The sequence below is a fragment of the Etheostoma cragini genome, chromosome 2 (assembly GCF_013103735.1).
Source record: "Etheostoma cragini isolate CJK2018 chromosome 2, CSU_Ecrag_1.0, whole genome shotgun sequence".
Lineage (NCBI taxonomy): Eukaryota > Metazoa > Chordata > Actinopteri > Perciformes > Percidae > Etheostoma > Etheostoma cragini.
Genome location: NC_048408.1, coordinates 12,763,519 through 12,784,980, shown reverse-complemented (window position 1 = coordinate 12,784,980; position 21,462 = coordinate 12,763,519). Strand labels below are relative to the sequence as shown.

The 21,462-nt window shown below is 40.2% G+C and overlaps 1 long non-coding RNA gene across 1 annotated transcript; it reads left to right on the top strand.

Moving 5' to 3' along the window:
• The first annotated feature begins 12,697 nt into the window (after positions 1 to 12,697).
• LOC117936710 lies at positions 12,698 to 20,024 on the top strand. Its single transcript, XR_004655006.1, has 2 exons — positions 12,698 to 12,967; positions 18,647 to 20,024. It is a non-coding gene; the product is annotated as an uncharacterized LOC117936710 (long non-coding RNA).
• Positions 20,025 to 21,462: the final 1,438 nt, after the last annotated feature.

The window sequence follows — 21,462 nt, the reverse complement described above, 5'->3', positions numbered from 1 at the left end:
CCATTGCTTTCACCAAACAGTAAGAACACATTTTTATTGTAAGATAAATATTGCTATCCATGCTCTTTTACTTGTTTCTCTCAAACGGATAATTTTTTTGTTTTTACTGCATTTGGTGTTTGTATAAAAAAAAGACTTTTTGAGTTTTCACCGTATATGTTCACTAACTAGTCTAAAACAAGACACCTGCTTAGGCTTTCAGCTAAAAGTGTAATCAGCAGTATTTGATAGGCACCAGACTATAATCTATTCTGTTTTGAATGTGTTATATTTCTATGGTAAATACACAGTGAACCAATCAAATGACCACGGCAAACAGATCAACTACCGTAAATCTAAATTTTCTAATGATGTTAAAGGTTTGTTTTGCTGTTATCACTATATTTGCACACATCAGTGAGGAGTAGCATGGCCAGAATGTAAAAATACTACTTAAGTAAAAGTACTTAAATGTTATTAGGTAGATGATCTTACTGTATAGCATCAAAAGTCAAAGCATTCAATACAGGAAACGGTTCCCATACAGTAAGTGTTACATTATTATTGTTATTCTGAATGAATAGTACTGATTCATTTATCTGTAAATTGGTAGATTAAAATACAACAATGCATCGTATCTTATAAATTCATCATGTGTTCTGAATGTAAAATATTTAATTGTAAAGTAACTGGCTGTGGAGTAAAAGTTGCAATATTTCCTTTTAACGCAGCAGAGGACAAGTAAGAAGTAGCATGAAATTGACATACTGTACCCTAGTCAGTATGTACAAGTACCTTATATTTTTCATCTGTATGTCAAACTCCCCAAATATATGAGTGGATTTTAACTCAAATGTATATGGTCGCAAAAATTAAGGATTGGTCCTTTAATCTGTATTTCACTTTGTCAGTAATAATACCTCCAGAGATGTGTGTCTGTGTGTGTGTGTGTGTGTGTGTGTGTGTGTGTGTGTGTGTGTGTGTATGAGTGTTTTCCACCAAAAGACTTAAATCTCTTGTGCAAATGAAATTTAAGGCAAGCTAATAAAACTGTGTGATCCGCACCTAGAGGACTATTTGACATATAGAGAGAACTGGGGTGCTTATAGGATTCCACTCTGTCAACATGGATCTTAATACCACTCAGCCTTTCCATTTTATGTGAGTGTGTGCAAGTTCCCCCCACCCCCTTTCTGTGAAGTACTCTTTATGAGTGTGCTCTATTTTGTATTCTACTGAGCTTAGTGTGTGCGTATGTTTGTATACTTGTGTGCATAGGATCCTCATAGGAGCTGCAGTGGACCATGGTGTGCGACCTGCACCGGCCCTCTGCAGCATGCCTGTGAGCTAATAACACGGCAGCGATGCCTGCAGGACGGCTTGTGTGTCGGCCCCCGTGCACCATGGCGCTGGTGTGCTGCATCTCCTCCCTGCCTGACCCGCTGACCTCATCCTGAGCTAATGAGCAGGTATGGCTGAGCTGGGGGTCTTGTGGCAGCTGAGCTTTAGTCTGAGTTCCAGATGATGACATTCGTCCTCATCGCTGAAAGAATGTGAAGGAGGCAGCTCAGAGTGAATGTTTCACTCTCAAAATCAAAGGAGGCTGCTGGTAAACAAGTAGAATCACAAGAGTTTGCACACACAAACATATTGAGTTCAGCTACATTAATAATTCACTAACATTAATTATGACATGCCTGTATCTCAGTTTGGTGCCTTTGCTGAGGGCATTTTAATGTAACTGTGTCTGTGAGGACCACCCCTTCCTTTTCTTTCTCGCCTCCATCCTTTTCTTCCTCCATGAGACCAGCCACTGCTAACAGCCAGCCACAGCCACAGGGACCTAATTAACACAACATAAATGATGGGATGCTGATAAAGCAGTCACTGGTGCCATCGCAGCGCAGTACGCCGCTGTGCTGGCTTTCGTTGTCCACACAGCAGCCCGACGTGGCCGACTGTGTTTACTTGGTAGAGTGAGTCTGTTTTGCTTGCTTGCAGACATGCGTGCGTGTGTGTGGGTGCGTGTGTGTTTGTGTTATCCATATCTGGCCAATGCCACCTCAGTGAGGGTGTGATTAACTCTGGTGTGGCAGTTCACAGAGGCTGTACTAATTACTGCTCCACACAGTTTAATAATTTCACTGCAGACCCGCCATCCTTCCATCTACAGTTTTTCACTCTAGGTTTCATATTTAGTTTTTTATTTTCATTAAGCAACAAGGAATAGTGGTAGCCACTTTTGGATGTGAATCCTACAGAAGGCAAGTAAAGCTTTTCCGCCTTGGATTTAGACTGGAATGATTCGACATTTTGGGAAATACACTTTTTTTGCTGTCCATTACTACTGTGTGACTGTTTCTTGGCTGGGTGCAGAGACTTCCAGTTAACCTCACAGTGATGACAAGAAAAGCCCTCTGCTAAAACCCCTCCCTTATGCTTCTCAGAAATTTACACAAAATAATACATTTGCACACACATTTGCTGTCATGTTGCTTGTCAGCCTTTTATAAACCCAGCAGCTATCCGAGCTGATGTTGAACCTTTGTGCAGTGCTAACAAAAGATGTCAGAACAGGAACACTATGCAATATTCAACTCACACAATTTTTTCTTATTTGCCTCTGTGGATAACACCAAGGTTGGCTGCTCTAGGTTTAAAGGGAGAAAATCTAACCGCAGATTTAAATCTCTCCAGGATGCAGTATGGTATACAATCCAGAATTAGTGCTTCTATGTATTCTTCTCACTTCCCTTTGATGCAGATCATGAGGAGATAATGCAGGTGGATGGAAAATGTGAATTATGTTTTTGGGCGTTAATGAACAGTGAACATCTGTATTTGTGTACACAGAGACACTGGCCTACACAAGTAGAGGCTTGAACTCTTGTACATTTAACATGGATGACTTATTGCAACAATAGGAAGGCCTTGAGCTAATACAAACTCGCCCATCAGTCTCAGATGTTTGCTGCATCATTGAACAAATACAACAATCCACACTGGAAACATAGTGGCAGTGTTCCTTTGGGGGTCCATTGCACACAATGAAGTCACAATGCACACGTATGTATAAAAAAATGAAAAATAAAATCCCCCTCTCACCCCTCGTGGGGTGGTATGTGTCATCCTCAAGCTCGGGTCCTCTACCAGAGGCCTGGGAGTTTGAGGGTTCTGCGCAGTATCTTAGCTGTTCCTAGGTGGGCACTCTTCTAGACAGTGACCTCTGATGTTTTACCTGGAATCTGTTGCAGCCACTCTCCCAGTTTGGGGGTCACAGCCCCCAGTGCTCTGACTACCACTGGCACCACTGTTGCTCTTACTTTCCACATCTTTTCTAGCTCCTCTTTCAGCCCTTGGTATTTCTCAAGCTTCTCGTGTTCCTTCTTCTTGATGTTGCTGTCGCTTGGGATTGCCACGTCTATCATTACTGCCTTCTTCTGCTGTTTTTCGATCAACACAATGTCTGGTTGGTTAGCCATCACCAGTTTCTCAGTCCCACAGTATCGTAGCTCGGTCATCTTGACTAACTTAGGAGGTGTCTTCCATTTTGACCTTGGGACTTCCAGCCCAATATATACATATATATATATACATATATACGTATTAAAGCAAAAAAAAACTTCTGGTATGTTTGTGCAAGTGTTTGCATCCTCCCAGTGCTCCATTCAAGTGTCCTTTTGGTGGTGCTTCAACAATGAAAAGGCCATTTCACCCACACAAATATATTGATGTTGAACGACCAAGCAAACAAGGTGAGGTAGGAGAAGAGAGATTCACAGTGAAATCAGAATGGTCCAAAGACATTGTGTGTGCTCCCTTGAAAATACTTCTAAAATGATGTTGAACAGTGCCGGTCCAGAGGAACATGTTAGATTATTGCATTCACTGCAAGATTTAGAATCCCACATGAAGAAAGAAATGGGATTCACTGACCGGTAAAATGATGTCTCAAGAAAGTGATTTTTTTCTTCTCCCAGAGGCACTGCACTCTCTGAACCTGTGCCATATGCATTTCATGTCTGTCAGGCCAGTGAAAATTAGGTTCAGGATACAAACACAGAGGGATTTGGCCAACAATGTTTTTTTCAAGCATGTAGAAAGCTGAAGTCAGTTGTGTCTTGAGAATATGTTGACAACAGTGGTCTCCCTTTTTTCTCAAGTGTACTGTACCAATATGTTGAAGGATGTGCAAGGCCTTAGATATACAACTGCAAAAGTCAAGCAACTGAGGAACTACTTTAAAAGAAAGATCAGAAAATGGCCACTTAATCGGGTGCACCTGTTCAAGCTAATATACTCTGATCTAACATAACATCTAACATCTTACTGAGCTCATAATGTTCAGTTATTGAGGAGATTGTCACAAATTTGTAAATTCAATTATGTTTATTTGTGAGGTCAAACATAAAGACAGTGTTCTACTGGACTGAACTATATGTGGATTTTGCATCTCTTTTCACACACATGAAGGGCAGATTATTGGAAATTCAACAACCTCTCAACATAATGAGTCCAGTACAACACAACTACTAACTACAAACTGACTGCTAAAACATACAATTTGATTAACACTTCTCTGAGAGTGTAAAAAAACCTTAAGGCAGAACCGCTAGTTGTTTTCACATGAATGGTACGTCGTTTTATATTTTATTGTCTATGGCGGCAAATTATTGATAAAAATAAAATAAGATATGTTAGGCTGAACCTGCTCATAAATAAAATCCCTATTCTGCAAACAGAGGCACACGAGTTAGGTAACAATTTGCTAGTTGTGCGGCTTCACAGTCCTCCCAAGGATGTGATCAACCGTCCCAGACTCCAGTGCGCCTGGGGCAGGCCTGAGGTGACCCATGGGTCCTCCCTTTCAGTGACAGCAGGGAATCAATCAAAGAGGGCACTAAAACGATGGCCTTTGGGTGGCATACAGTGGATCAGCCAAGAGCTGTCTATGGTGAACATATTGTCTTTGGTATTTTTTTTTCAGTCTAGTTCAAGTTGTGTCTTTAATTGAAAAAACAACTGAGTCACTCACACCTTTTTATCAAAAAATGTGATCATTGTCTTTCTGTGTATGAGCAAGAAATAACAGAATAACTGGTACAAAAAGGGCAACAGGCAGGCGCCTAGGTGGCTCGTCTGGTAGAGGTAGGGATCACCTCTGACCTGCGGCCCTTTGCTACAGGTCAGTCCCCCTCTCTCTCTCTCTCCCCTTTAAAGGCTAAGCTGTCCTGTTGGGAAACAAATCAGTAAAATGCCCAAAAATGAGCTTAAAAAATTAAAATAAAAAAGGCAACAAGCTTAACTGAGGTCAATGCAGCCATACAGGTTGCTGTACTTTATGTCAACATGCAGAAAAAGGAGCTCTTAAATGAGTGGTTTTCATAAATTTAAACTTCACGTTGGTTAACTTGCCTAGCAACAACTGCTGCAGCAGGCGTGTGTGGCAATATAAAACCCCTCCCACATACAAAACAGCTAACAGGAGCATAGTGTCAGAATGACACATAAAATGGCAATTTAGTTTGAGACAGTATGACAATTATACACCAATCATTAATCATGCAGAATACTGCACCGCAATGAAGCCAAGCCAGTGAGGTTTGTCATTTCTTAAATGATTAGCTGCAATTTCTGGTACTACATATTGTTTTTTTTTTGCCTTGGACAATTCAATAATAATATAAAAAGTGTGAGTATGAGTATCAGTGTTGGAAGCAGGCTTGGGAGTATATAGAGAGATAAAAACAGAATTGACAGAAACAAAGCAATGGTCGATAAACTAAGACAAGATGAGAATGAAAGTCTGGAGCCATCCGTTAACCTCCAGCAATTGAGGAGACAAACCTCAGCCATAGTTAATGTAGACATGTTGGGACCAGCAAAGAGAGGCAGTGGACTTAAACAACACTAAGGGCATGATAGCTAGTTCAGATAATAAAGTGAACCGAACAGAGGGCTAATGAGCCATGAAAAGATGGAACCCACTGGCACCAACATCTCTGCCAAAAAAAGAAGCAAGTAAATACAGTGGGGGGAAAAACAAACAAACAAAGACTCCAAGATTTCAGCAGCTCTTGGCTCTTGAGGAGTATCAGGCAGTGCTCAGGTAGCCTTGTTCTCTGTTTATCCGAGAACAACAGAGAAATGCACCGAGGTGTGTTCCTCCAGGTGCATTGTGGGCATTGCCCACGGATGCGCTGTTTGATTTGCGCTCGGCCTTGCTGTTGTGCTTGTCTGTGGGCTCTTGACATGTGCACTGCCGCATGAATAATTGAGGCCTCACACGCAGTCAGGGTCCAGCAAGCACTGCTTGCCCTCTCTCTTTCACTTTCCCTCAGTCGTCTTTTTTTCTTTCTTCCCCTCTCTCAACCTTCCCCAAGTCTCTTTGTCTCACTTTCCTTTCAACTGGAATCAACAGACAGTCATTGACAGACTCTGGTATGAAGATGTTGTGACACTAAAGGTTTAGATTATAACTGAACCAAATTCTCATTATACTTCTACTTTTCTCAGTTAGTGCCTTTGCAGTAAAAAAACAGGTATCACTTCTAATTTCATCTAGCTTACTTTTTGTCTGTTTTTACTGAATCTGTGACAGCCTAACATTTCAATCTTAGGAACAACAGACATCTGAAATGCAGCTTTTTGGTTTAAAAAACTATCAAAACATTTTGTTATGGTGTCCATTTGTCCCCATAAAATATGTCCTTGGCTTTGTTTAGTCCACTTTCAGCTGCTTTGACTCCATACCAGAAGTCTAAGCTGGAGTGTGAGATAAAGAAAAAAAGGCTGTACCTGGGTCAGACTCTTGATGAAGACACGCTTAATCAATGAGAAAAGACTGGAGGAGATGAGAATGTGTGAGTGGTCTGTCTGTCTGTCTGTCTGTCTGTCTGCATCTCCCTCCCACTCTCTTTCTCCCTCCACTTGCTTTCTGCTTCATACTCAGGCCAGTACACTTATCAGCCTCAGCAGATAAACAAGTCTGGCTGCCAGATATAACTCCAATATGTGAAACTCAATCACAACTCCGGAAACCGGCTGGGAATATGAACGGAGTAAAGAGGAAAATGAATGCTGCCATGCCCACAGGGCAAAACCCAAGGTCCCTTTTGGCAAAGTAAAGCTCCCTCTCTTGCCTCTTTTCTATCACTTATTTATCTTAGAGTAAGTAAGTAAAAAAAAAATCACCACCATTTTTCTTACCACCCTTTGAATTTTTTGTGCACATGTTTCTGCTGTTGATGCTCACTATTCTCTATAGTATGTAGCAGAGACGATGTGCTTAGTGTCTTTATTCTGGAGTTCAGGACACTGATAGCTGTAGGGTACACGTTACTGAAGTCTTCTTCACTCTCCATCTTTTGCCAGTAGGATCTCTCTGATTTCCACTTGTCAGTGAGGGCCAGTCATGCAGAGGGGATGGGACCTGCGCATCAGAGGGAAAGAGAAAATTAAAGGGAGAAAGAAAAAAAGTGTGAGTTGAAGGGGGGCGACTAGCTTTGACTGGACTCACTCATGCTTTGACATTGATGGCCCTGGGAGAGGAGAAGGGGGCCAGCTACCCCGAAGGACCATGGAGAGGGAGAGAAGGAGGGAGAAAAAGGAGGGGGTGAACTGCCAGAGGCTGCGTTTGGCTTTGAAGCTGGTACTAGAAAGGGCTGAGGGCATTGTTAGCCCCCTTGAAGTGGTTTCAGCACTTGTCACTCTTTCGGGCATTGCCTAGAGCTGTGGACTGCTCTTCTCTTTTAGGATGAGGTCCCACAATGGATTCTGCAGCACTGATGCTCACCTTGATGTGGTGACTTGGATCAATAGTCAGACCAGTGAGTCACTGGCACCAGCCTGTTGTGATGTTAAAAAGTAGCTATTGTGCTTCTCAATGCCTGTGCGCCGGCCAAGTGAGAGGAATTGGTTACTCATCTCAGCGGCATACACTGCAGGCTACAAAGTACTGGAAAGCCACAATGGATCAAGCCATACAAAGTTGCTCTGTAAAAGGAAGCAAAACAGAAAAAATTACTTTAAGTCACATTTCTTCAAATAGAAAAGTCCTTTTTTTACCCTTATTACATGTTAAAAGTTGTCATTTAGATGATGTGTAATTCATCCTGTTTCCCCAGCTTGTGTAACGCAATACAATCTCTCACTGAGCATTTTTTTTATCTGTCTTTAAAAAATATATAAAGCATATTCCCAGGATTACATATTCTTAGACACATTTGCAGCCACTGTAGCACTTGCTTTTAACAGTTGCTGTGAGGTCATACAAAAACCTCTCTTGAAAATCTACCAACTCAGCAGCATGAGTACTTACTGCATCATAACCTGGTTTTATTCATATGCATAATATTCACTAACTCTCACGTCTAAGGTCATTTTTTTGTTATAACAGACATCTAAACTTGCTGGGGCTAGTTGACTTAACAGAACCCGAACATCCCGTTATTTTACTTTGCTTCTCTATGTGGAGTCGTGTTTCTGGCCTCCAGAGGAAGCAAGCCTCCCTTAAGATATGTTTTTGGTCTCCACTAACTCATGAGCGAAATATCCGGCTCCTCAGCAGGTAAATACCCCACTATCTTCCCAGTTGTAGTCAGTTGATAACTCTCTTTTGGGTTCATCCATCTTTGTCCACTTCGTCCGGCAGCAGCTCCAGCTCTTTTGGGTTGTCACCATAAATTAATTTACGAGTAGTCATTACCCATTGTAAATAAAAAAATATTGATCACATGCTGCTTTAAATATTTGTTTATATTGTGTTGCAATCCTGTTTATCATATATTCTCTATGTATAAACCTGTGTATCTGCTTTAGTTGCCCAGCTCAATAAATAGCCTGAAATACGCCTGCTCCCAAAGTACCCACTAAGTACTATTAGTATTTACTGCCTGTGTTTCCTCTGGCCCCTCTTTCAGCATCTCCTTTCCCCAAAGATAGATTACATCCAAGACAGCCTATGACCGATGGATAGGGGGCACAATGCCTGAGCCTTTGGAGAAATATGTGCTTATGAAATCATAAATATTATCTCAAACACTAATTAGCATTAAGAGCACTGGTGATTTTATTTATCAACTTTAGCCACAATTAATAACCACAGCCTTGAGAAGAGTACGAGGCAGATAGGCAGGACATGTTTGCCGCATCAAGGCTGTAAACCCATTACCCACATAGACTGATTGAGGCGGCCCCATTGGGGGAATAAGTAATTGTGCCTGAGAAATTTTAATTGCCCTGAAATGCATTCTAAATTACACTACCTTGTTTTCAGACAGAAGTAACATGGCCAAAGGGCTGGGATTATGGTGGAGTGTTGTGGGTCCAGTAATGGGTTGCTAAACACCAGACGACCTTGCTTTTTTTTTTTTTTACTGATTTCACTCTGTGCTTCTTTCACAGCCGGGACTGAGGTTTCAATGTTGAAGCTTGGAATTGAAGTGCTAATGTTCAATGCATTATGTTGCACACTGTTTTTTAAGCTTAAAGTAACAATTTAACATTTTGGGAAATTTACTCTCCTTCTTCACTTTTCAATTTGCTTTCTTGACGACAGCTTGATGAGAAGATGGTTACTACTCGTGTGTAAATTTGAAGTTACTGCCAGCAGCTGGTTAGCTTAGCCTAGCATAAAGACTGCATTAGACTGAGTCTGTCTAACTTAGCAGCAACTGTAAAGCTCACAGATAAACACATTCTAGCCTGTTTGTTTAATCTGTCCAAAAAGTGTGAAAACAACCAGTTATTTCCCTGTCTTTATGCTAAGCTTTCAAAGCTAAGCTAGCTCCAGCTAAGCGATAGGATTTTATTGATCCCAGCGCAAAATTCAAATGTTACAGAGACACAGAGACAAGCTGAGAGGTAAGAAAACATTTAAAGAACTATTTAAATCTGAAATATATAAAAATGAAATAAGAAATTAAAGAAATTAGAGAGATGACAATAAAAAGAGGACAGATGTGAGAGTGGTATCCATCTTCTCATCTAATTCTTGGCTAAAAGGAAAATGTGTAAAATGTTTAATAGTAACCTGTAAAGTTCACCACCAGCTGGAGACATTACCACTCGTCATGCTTATTGGACTGACAGATACCAAACATGGTTAAATGGGGAAGAGGAGATGGGGGCCGGTGTGTATGTGTGTGTGTGTGTGTATGTATGTGTGTGTGTGTGTGTGTGTGTGTGTGTGTGTGTGTGTGTGTGTGTGTGTGTGTGTGTGAGTGAGTTAAGCACAGTTTGAGGATGAAGGGGGTGAGATATCTCCAGGGGATACGGAGCCTGTGGTGGGGCTACAGGCGGCTAGTGGTCTCATTGCTAATTATCTTTATTGTGCTTCCCTGGCAGTTTTTTCCTGTGCAGGGCCTGTCACTGGCTCTTGTGTGGAAAGCTCTCTAGAGTTCTCCTTTGTGGCCTCTGGCTAATAACCGCTGAAGGAATCACTCTGAGGTCACAAGCCTTGGCTCTGTCATGTTTTAATCCCTGTCGGATTCATCACATAGTTAAGAATATGCGAACATACAAGGATCGATTTTATCACTACATGCTTTACAAGCAGTACTTTTGTTTAGGGAGTTTGTTGGAAGATAGACATCCAAAATGTATACTCTATGCATTAGGCCTGCAGGGATGCTGCCTGAGAGCAAAGCCCAATGTTGAAGTTGGGAGAAACAGTCAGGTCCCAAAGGGGAGCCTCTGCCTCACCTGCTTCACATGCCAAACCTCCTACTCTCTGATTTTCACCCTCACTTTTCAAGCCTTCCGACTTGAAAAGTGTGAGTGACCACTGGGCAAAAACAAAAAGGCTCTGACAGCTCTCATGCCGTTGGAGGCGATAGCTAGATGTTGTTTTTCTTTGCGATCCATGACAACCGCCGTGTTGAATTACCCTTCATTCAAATGCTCACGTGCACGCTCTTCTATTCTGGGAGGTTTTCGATGCTTTATGTTTATGTTTGAGATGTTACAACCCTGTTTTGGCCCTGTGGTTGTTGCTGTGGTTTGCATCACTTTCAAATATTTGTGTAAAATTCAAGAGGGGAAACCTATCAGATGGATGAAGATTGGACTGATGTGTTTGCAGAAAATAAGTAAACAACATTAATAGCATATGAACTAATAAGCAAGTAAGGAAGTGGCAATTCTCACAAGGGCCTTCAGTTTGAAGTTTTTTAAGCTGATGACAGAGTCATTTGAAAATAAAAGCTCCTTCATGCCTATTTATTTTCCAATACATTTTGTGAAAGATGTACTGAATAAAAGCTCCTTCATGCCTATTTATTTTCAAATACATTTTGTGCAAGATGTACTGAGTAATTTGTCGTTCTGTAGTTTTTGAGAGACCTATTCAGGCTGGGTGCAAAGCTGTAAAATGCTGACTGGAGAGCTAGTCTGCCAACACTGTGGCAAAGACCTCTGTTCTACACTTCTATAAAATTAACACAAGGCGAGTTGATCTTTGTCGCTTCAGGGGAAAACAGACACCGTAAGTAAAGCCCGATACAGTTTGAAAGCACCCTAAGATCATACACTGTCTTTAACATCAAAAAAGTGTCCACATGGATATTCTTAATGGGCTTTAACTTGGATGAATTATTCAAATTTTCCTCCAATGCCCCTCTCTGGCAAATAAATTCACAACGCACAAATGGTCAAAGATAAACGTTCTTTGCAAAATGGGGGAGAAACAGTGAAGAACTGGGCTCAGAAATGAGCAACACAGTCACCTGCTGTGACCTGTCAAATCATTAAGATTGCTTGACTTTTTGAAGATCTTGCCACATGTGGTCTGCTTTTTGAGGCCAATACAGACGGAGCTCTGCTAAAGGTTGGTGGGGCACCCACTTTGATATCCAGCCCAACATGGCTTACTGTGACAACACATCACAGGAGATCTCTGTGAAGTTAATCTCTAAAAAGAGATGAAATGCTGCTCCTGATGAAGCAGCTGAATGCCAGGTTGATCTTCACAGAACTGCTTTAAGATTGACTGGTAATGACGATGTCTTAAGATGGTTGAGGTACAGTCGTTAATGATGGACCTCCACTTTTGCTTGGGCTCTTGTTCACTGAGATATTGCAGTTATTTACTTATATAATATAGGATTTTGTTTTATAGAAGACTTCATTAATTTATTTACAAGACACCAAATATATGAGAAACGGTTTCATCATAATCAAAATCTATTATAAGAAATTATGCCAAAAAACAACATTCAAAAACAAGTTACGCAGAAGATTTATTAAATATTTTCTTCAAAATTATTGTTGCTATTGCTTTTACCAAAGCAGTAGCAACACTGTTTTAGAAGACAGTATAAAGCTACTTTTTGACTAGTTTTTGTTATTGTTTTTTAATAAAAATATGGCTTATCATTTTAATATTATGCACAAAAAAAATCATAAATACATAAACATTAGCCCACTGCTTTTTCTTTGTTTTCCTTGATTGAGAAACACTTGTAAAAAACAGTGGCATTATGCAACAACAAAAAAGGCCTTTGGAAAAATTGGGTTTTGAAATAAAAAAAAAGGTCAAAATGACTTTAAAAACTATATTTTGTCTGTATTTTTTCACACGATTTCTTTTTAATAAGGGGTTTGTTTATCTATTTATTTGATATAGCCTACTTTGGGTCTCTAATCCATGATTTTAAGGAATAAAAAAATGTCTTGACACAAACACATTTTTATTTAGAAAGGCTAATAAAACTGCTGGACAACCAACCAAACATACCAAACATAAGCAGAAGAGCCTTTTTCTGGGCAGTGAATGACGAACGTTACTGCTTTTGCGTCATACTGAAGCTCACGTTGACCGCCATGTTTAGGAAGATTCATTAGCGCAATTTTAACGTCCAGCAATGACACTCACTTTACCAGGAAAAAATTCGTTTTTTTCCTCCTAAACACGAGTCAACTGATGTGAAATTTGAAAGGTGGAAGCAGCTTCGGACTTCCCGGAGTTGGCATTATATTTGTTGGAAAGGTAAGTGACATGTGATGTAACTAGCAAGCCTACCAAACAGCTACTGTTAGTGTTGTGTAAACAAGCTAACGTTAGTAAAGCTAGCTAGCTAGCTAACCGTTGTCCGTTTTCTAGCACAACATTACCTCGATATCGATAATGCGACGATATTGTAGTGTTGGCTATTGGTGGTTTCCCAAAATATTTATTCAATGAGATTTTTTTGATAAAAAAATGTATTGATAATAATGAATATCTTGCTAGCTAAGTGTGTAACGTTAAGGGCAAAGCTAGCTACAACAGTCACATAGCGTACCACTTTACGGCAAAGCCGCCTTTAAAACCAGGAAAAGACGACACATAGCTAGCTATGTGATATTACAGCCAAAATCTAAGACGATGTCTAGTCTCATACTGTATCACGATATTAATAACGTCATAATGTTGAAATATTGCCCGGCCTTTACCCACACAATATTAATTATACAAATGACATGCAGTAGTATAGTGTAGTGTATAAGTCCATATAATTCTCTAAGACCTGTTTATTTCTATTACATACACTTAGTTTCCAGTCTTTTAGGTACACTTATACAACTAATGCAGTCTAATACAACAGTTAATAAATTCTACATCACAAAATTTAATGTGTGTAGTCATTGTTAAAGCTGTTTTAAAGAGCTGTTGATTCAACTGTATGATAAAGTTTGTGGTGCTGTTGAATTGCACTGTTATACTGATACAGTATACTGAGGTGTTTACATTATTTTATATCAATACGGATAGGTTAAATAACATAGACACTTCCCTGTATGTATGAAGTATAGTCCAAGTAAAAAAAAAAGTACCACAAATTACATCCTCCAAAATGTTCTCTAAAGCAGCTTCAACAAAAACAGAACATTATAACCTTCACAAAGGTTGCAAGGGATGTTCAGTTTAGCTAAGTGTACCTAATAAATTGACTATTACTTTATATCCATTCTAACAAAATGCAGCATATGACATTTACATTTTTAATGTTGTTCCATGTATGTATGCATATAAAAAGACCAAAGGGCTTGTGGAATAAGTCTTTGGGTTAATTGATAATATAGGAAATAGGGAAGAACCCCTCCACCACAACATATTTGTTGTTTCCAGATTTATCCTGTAATCTTTGCCTTTTTTGAATAATTCTGAATATTACCCCTACAGGCCTCACACAAATATTAAAATGAAACAAAGTGTGACAAGGGTTATTACTGATGTCCACTAATGATCAGACTAGCTGCTGAACAAAATACACAGTTTGTGTGATTAGACTTTTTTTACTATTCATAGCATAAAACTCACAGTTGTAAATAACAACCTTAACAATGGAAAGCCTAACGTGATCGTACACACGCCCCCAACTAGGCCTGCACGATTTGGGGGAAAAAAATGAATCACAAATTGTAGCTTAGAATTGGTATTACAATTCTCTGCCATGATTCTATGACCATGACAAAACAAATTGGCAGTACGACACATATTTTTTTGGCACCTTCACCACAAGCCTGTAAACATAGACGCCTCAATGAAGAGAAGGGAGAGCATTGCAGCGCTTGGGAGCGCTTTAAGACCTACTTTACACAGTTTCTGTATAAAACTCACAGAAGAAAGTAAGTAGTGTTTGTGATGCACTTGGCTCAATAAAAAATTGAGACTCAAAGTCATTTAAAAAAATAAAAGTTATATAAAGCTACGTTGTGTAAGAATTTCTTCCATCTAGCGTTGAGATCATATATCGCAATCAATTCTCTCTCACCACGCAGGTCAAAGTACGTATCGCAACTTTCTTGCCAGCTTCAAAAAGCAAAAAAGGCCGTCTATCAGCCGTGGTTGTTGGATTAAATGTCAGAGAGTGGCGCGGACGCACGCTTTACAACACGGGCGGGGACACGCGCCAACCGACGGAACGGAGAGAGAATGAAAAAAAGACTGCAGTGGTTCGGAGGATAAATAGCTAGTTGGGATTGGGTGTGTGCATCCAAAGCAGCTCCATTGATTTTTCTGGTGATGCCAGTTTCTTGCTCTTTTCAACGTCCGTTTTCATTTTCTGAACAAAGAAGACTTCTGTTCCTGAAATTTGGAGTTTGAACACGTGTGGTCCTTCTTGCGTGTTTCCTTTCAAACTTGTTGGGCCTGGGACGCAACGATGCCCATTAGCAGCAGCTGTGAGTCAAAAACGCAAAAAGCGGAGCAGTATAGCCTGTATGTCCTTTACCAGACTAAGGACAGTCTACTTCAGTTCATGCAAACACAAATGTAAGATTTCAAGCCAATAGGAATACATGAAATTGATGATGGTGGTAAAATTCATAAAATTGGACAAGTTTGAACCGGAAACACAGATTAACAATTTATACAATTTAGCTTTAAAAATGACATTGTGAACAGGGTGAATCGAGATCGCATTTATTATATTTTTTAAACGATTAATCTTGCATAACGCCACAATCTTTTGGACTTGCGATTAACTCATGCACGTTCTGTGACTTGGAACTCCTGCCGCTCTGTAGTTTGGGAAATCGGGAAGCCACGCAGTAGGCCTGAACGATTCAGGGAAAAATAAGAATCACGATTTCTTTTGCTTAGAATTAATATCACGATTCTCTGCCACGATTCTTTTGACCATAACAAAACAAAATGGCAGTAACAAACCAAGGTTATTATAGTTTTGCATTTTTCATTAATTTTTATTTTTATTTAGTTTTGACTTTTTGTTTTCAAATTCAGTTCAATTAGTTTTAATTAGTTTTTAAAGAGGGTTGGCTAGTTTGTTTTTATTTTTTGAAAATGCTTAGTTTTGGTTTGATTTTTATTAGTTTAGTCTTTTTTGTAATATGGGTAATTTGTCGGGATTCGAAAAGGTCAGAAAAAGTATTGTGTAAATATAACTTAACAAAAAGAAGAACACTGACTTTTCAGAAGAGTATTTGTTTAACAAATAAGGTAGCAGTCCATAGTCTCTTTTGGCATGACAACTTCTTTTATGTTTAGCTTGAACAAGGACCAAATAGACAATAAACGCTGCTGATGATCTTGCTGTCAGAACCTGCCATTTCGTATGTAACAGATCAAATTTATGAGAGACCTTGAGAGCATCGCCGGGGCTCAGCATGGGATTAGGGGGCAACTATCTCAAGGCTGTGCTTCTCAGATAACCGCACCTAAAGCAACCTTTTCTCAAACACACAATTACCAGTCCGCTCCCTCCCCCAGTCCCCTTCACCACCTCCCTTTTGAATTTCATCAGGGGCTTAATTAGTATACAAATAAAACTTCCCTTATCTCCCTCTCGCCCTAATTGGCCTGTCTTTAGTTATGCCTGGTGAGTGTGTGTTAGTGTGTGAGAGAGCTGGGGCCCCTGTAATTAGGGTGACCGTGTTCACCTTTCCTCTCAGACGCACGGGTGCTCAGGCAGCCCGTGGGGAAAGTGGGGCTCTACATTGTGCAGTATGCTCACATGTGTGTTTGTGGGGTGGGGGGGGGGGGGTGCGCTCAGGATTATTGCTCTGCAATCATTTTTGGACCGTCCCAACGGTGTTCTCATGAGCCAGGAGGGCTTTGGGTGCTGCCGGTTCCCACTGAATGGAAGGGGCATCTTACTTTTTTCATTCTCTCTTCTCACTGTCCCCCCCCACCCCACAACTAAAGTGTTTATCGATTATCTCATCCTGTTCTTCAACAACTTAATATTGGGTGACAGGGCACTGTGTTCTCACCGTAATTAGAGTTCAGCTCCGAGGTAGGGGTGTGGGGTTGTGGCGGGCAATTAGAACTCTTTGTTATTAAACTTGATTCATCTTCATCCTACACCGCTCTGCCCTGCTCCACTCCGGTCTCCGCTGCTCTCGAATGCTTACCGAGGGTATTAGGCTATCCAGCCTCCTGAAATTGGCTAACCTGCCAATTATCATGTTTGCTACTAGACTCCCCCCATCTGCCCCCTCTACCCTGAACCCTTTCTCCCAGGTCTGCTCTCCTCGTGATGCCAATAACACTCAGTAATAACTGTAAAGATCCCCAGTTAAATCCACTCGGATGCCCGGACTTGCAATCACAACAGACACCAGAAGTCCACAAGAACCACTGACAATACATGCTTTACCGTATGGCTGCAAACAGCTATACAGTAAGTTTGATTAATGTTTTTTTTTATGTTTGGTCATGCTATTTATGACTATACAGTTTTTATTTTATGTTTAATTATGAGTCCAGATACATTTTTAAACTTTTCAGTTGTAGATGCTTTAATTTTTACATCTGCCAAGGGGGTTGTGTTTTGTAGTTCTGTTGCTTGTTTGTGAGTTAGTGTTGTACTGGAAAATCTATAAACAAATATCGATGAAATTTGGATGAAGTTAGTCCATGAGCCAGTAAAGAAGTGATTTAGTTTAGGTGGAAATCCAGATGCAGCTGCAGATCCAGGCATTTTGCTAAAGGATCTTATTAACATTGCACAATGGGCTTTTTGTCAAATGTTTGCTGTTTTTTTATAGAATGGAAAAAATCTGCCATGCTGATACACAGATCTGTACCTGAACTAAAGTAATCAATGAAGACACACATATTGTGAAATGCTGATACACAGATCTGTATGGCCTTTAGGTATATATTTATCGATTAAGTCACCCCTCAAATACAAATAGCCTATATATAGCCAAATTTATTAACTATTATAATAAATACTTTACTGTATGTTAAGGCTGCATGATTATGGCCAAAATGATAATCACGATTATTTTGATAAATATTGAGATCACGTTTAACATGACCTCAAAATGGTCTTGTGTGCACTGTAATCTACCAGTTTGACTCAGACAGACATCTACGGCCCTTTCTTGCACCCAGCGCTCAAAGCCAGACGCAAGGGTCTTTGCTAGTTTAAGACCGACGCAGTCAATTTTCCGCCCAGCGCCCATGTCATATAAATAGCACGCACACAAACTATGCTTGTTACACACAAACCGGTAGCAACATGCAAACATGTTGAAGATTACAAATAAAAAAATGACAGTACGAATCCGCCATCATAATAGCAATGCTTCAAGGTACAAACGCATTAGTTGACACTCTGATTGGTTTATTGCATGTTACACCCCAAAACACATCTATGATTAATTAAGACACAAAGTACAACCCTTTTGAAGCATGCACCTGGCTCACAGACCCTTTTTTTCCGCCGTTAAACTAGTGAAAGTAGATTCGTACACGCCCTAAACGCACCTGCGCAAGGCGCTTCACGCCGTGCAAACGATAAAGTGCTTGAGTGCTGGTGCCATTCACCCGGGTGATTCTTCTTCTTCCTGTGTGCTTTGTGTGCCCAACTTTTGCATGATGAATCATGGGATAACATTTCACTGGAATTGTACCTCATACAGATTCAAAAATGGATTGATTGTTTAGGGTCTATTATGGACTAAATTATGCCACTTCTTTTATTTTTTATTTTGAATAATACTTCATCATTTTAGCAAATAGTGATAGTTGCATTTGTTGGCCTTGTGGTGTCACTTTGAGCAACAATTTAGCAAAAAGAGTGAACTTCCGCTCCCCATCACCAATAAAACTGTCAACTTTGTGTTCTCTATTTCTTCACTGCACCAAAACATTGTTAGTATGAAGAGGTGATGTGAGTTGACAATATTCTCCCTCTTCTTCCTTCCTCTCCAGCCGCCATCCCAACCCCTTATCCTCTCCCCACCCCTCTACCAGTCTTTGTCTCCTCCAGAGTCTCGAGGAGCTTGATATGGAGCTTATGGGAAAAAGGAGGAAGATCAATCCTTGTGTCAGCAGCTCAGCACACATCTCTCCCAGTAACGGCAGGACAAGTGTCAGCTGGAGGAGATGCAGCCGCCATGCAGAGAGAGAGAAAGAGAGAGTGAGTGAACAAAGGGGTTGAGGGGATGGTGGTGGGAGGATGAGAAAGAGAGCCCTCTGCACGGCAGCCAAGCAAGTGAGCAAGCGAGCGGCCCAGCCCAAGGGAGTGCACCTCCAGTAGACAAAAGATCAATTCTCTCCATTTCACTCTCAGCTCCTGATAACAAGCAAAAGCTGTCTTGCCTTTGAAATGTGCATTCTGGTGTGCTACACACATGCAGTTGCACAGTTACACTCTCATACAGATGGCATACACACAAACACAGTCACACACTTATATTTGAAGGCTAAGTGGTTTCAGGAGTGATAAGAAATAATTAGGGATGCATTGACTGTGTAATTCTGGGCCGATACTGATGTTTAAAATACACAATTAGGCAGATGTTTTTGTTGTTTCTTTTGTTTTTGTTGTTATTTCCCCCTTTTGTGCCAGTAAAACACAGATTAATTCATCTATTCAAGAACATATTTTTTCTTTTTAGGCATGTGCCGATTGGTGAGCAGATAGTCAGCGTTTAAAGGGATGATTGACTATTTGTGTTTTCCTACGCCAATTAGAGTGACAATTTCAACTTACTATCAAATCTAAGATGTTATAAAAATAATTTTAGAGTCTGCGCCCTATTGTGCATTTAGTAATGTTTCTGGGGGAGTGGCTTGTCTGTCTGCTGAGCCGCATGAGTGAACATTTTATTTTCCGTCTCTTTTTTCATGGATGTGACACATCTCCATTCTCCATTAGCATGTGCTCACCTAAACTATGCTCCGCGCTCCATAAGAGTAGTTATTGCAATGGACATAGGCAGAATTTGACATTCGAGCCGGGGGACAAAAAAAATAAAGAAAACTAATTGTAGCAGCTGAGACCTGGCCTACTACTTGGGGAACACAGCACGAGCACATGTGAACAAAACAAACAATTTTAAATTACATTCAAACAATTTAACAGTTTGCCCTTATAAAATCCAATTGAGGCACAGTTGTCTTGGAACGCAGTAAGCAGAAGGTGGTGGAATGCCCTGACACTTACATTCAGCTGAAATGTAACAGTGAACAATCAGTGTTGGACCTATAGTCCGTTGAGATGCCTCTCCAAACGCAGAAACAAAGCACAATCACACCATGAAACCTTTAAGAAAAAAGATCCGTATTTTGACATGACTCAATGACACAAAACAAGTAATCCAGAGTGATCAGTAGAGGGCCACGGTGTAGCCAGCAAGGCCTACGCGCGTCACATTCACCTGCCAGCTCCAAACAAGTGAACAAGGCCTATATATAAATATTTGAAGGAAAATGGTTACGCTCTTCTGTATGTGACTTTAACTTTATCGTTCAAAGACAACGTATAGGTTTGATTATTTCAGTAATCCCCAGCTCCTGAAGTAGCAGCGTATGCTAACTGTTCCAACTGTCCAACCACAAATAACAATATTTAGCCAGTGCAAAGTTGATCAGACACAGATAAACTGGAAATAAAAATAATAGTTAGATATTTGTTTTCAAGACGCGCGAGACAATTAGTAGTAAAGTCCATGACAGAACAGCATTGTGTAAATTAGATTTTTATTGGGTTAAATGAGCGCTGACAGTGTTGTTTTCTTCGAAGTTCTGAGGATCTGCAGCATCCAACATTTCAGATATGTTACTAAATGTCCCTTCTGCAGTGAAAACATCTCTTGGTTTACATTTTGTTCAAGATACTAAATCCGACAGTAAGAGAAAACAGCACTAGACAGGAAGCAGTTGCATTTGCTCAGAATCAAAGCATAATTTGTGACAGTGTGCCGTGCCAAGGGTGTGTGGTTTGGATTGTGATTACGGGTAACATTGTTATTGGCAAAGGGCTACGGTCAGTCAAACCAGAAACATGCATCTTAAAGAGCTTCATTTCGTTTTTCCTGTAGACACAAGTGTTATTGATAAAATTCTCATTTGGAGGGGTTTATGGAATACGTTTTTTCCTTCCTGTTTGTGCTGGTACTCAAGTCACAGCACTTGGTTTTGTTAAATGTTAGTTCCCTCAAAACCACATGTTTGTGGAGGAACCCTAACTTGTTCCTAATTAAAAATAACTTTTTCAAGCTTTTGAATTACCCAACTAAATATGCAATGAGATTTCACATTGGTACAGGCAATCCTTTGTCGCATCTAAATATTTTGTACCTTCTCCAGTTCCCATAAAACTTGCATTTATAAAGGTCAAGTAAGAAAATTTATATTACCACGGTTCTGGTACTTGAAAGTCAAAAATAAAATTTCTAGCGAAAGCGACCAAAGTTGATTTCATTTCCCTGTTTGGTGTTACCTCATCGTATATTTTGATCTTTTTGTAATCCATCTATGAAGGTCTAGAAATCTCGGCTTAATTCCAGAGAGGCTGATCGTGTGTGACAGTACTGTAGCTGGTTCTGTTTAAGACAACCACAAACAGAGAGCAATTCTGTGGAGGTTAGAACCTTGCCATTTCTCATCAGAGTGAAACCGAGGAAGAGGGTCACTCTGTCTGTATTCAAGACAGGCGCACCCTTTACCACGCTGGACTCTTTGCACAGATTCTGTTGGCCGGCTTTTCAGTAAATTTTTGAAGTTTGAAATTCGATGTATTT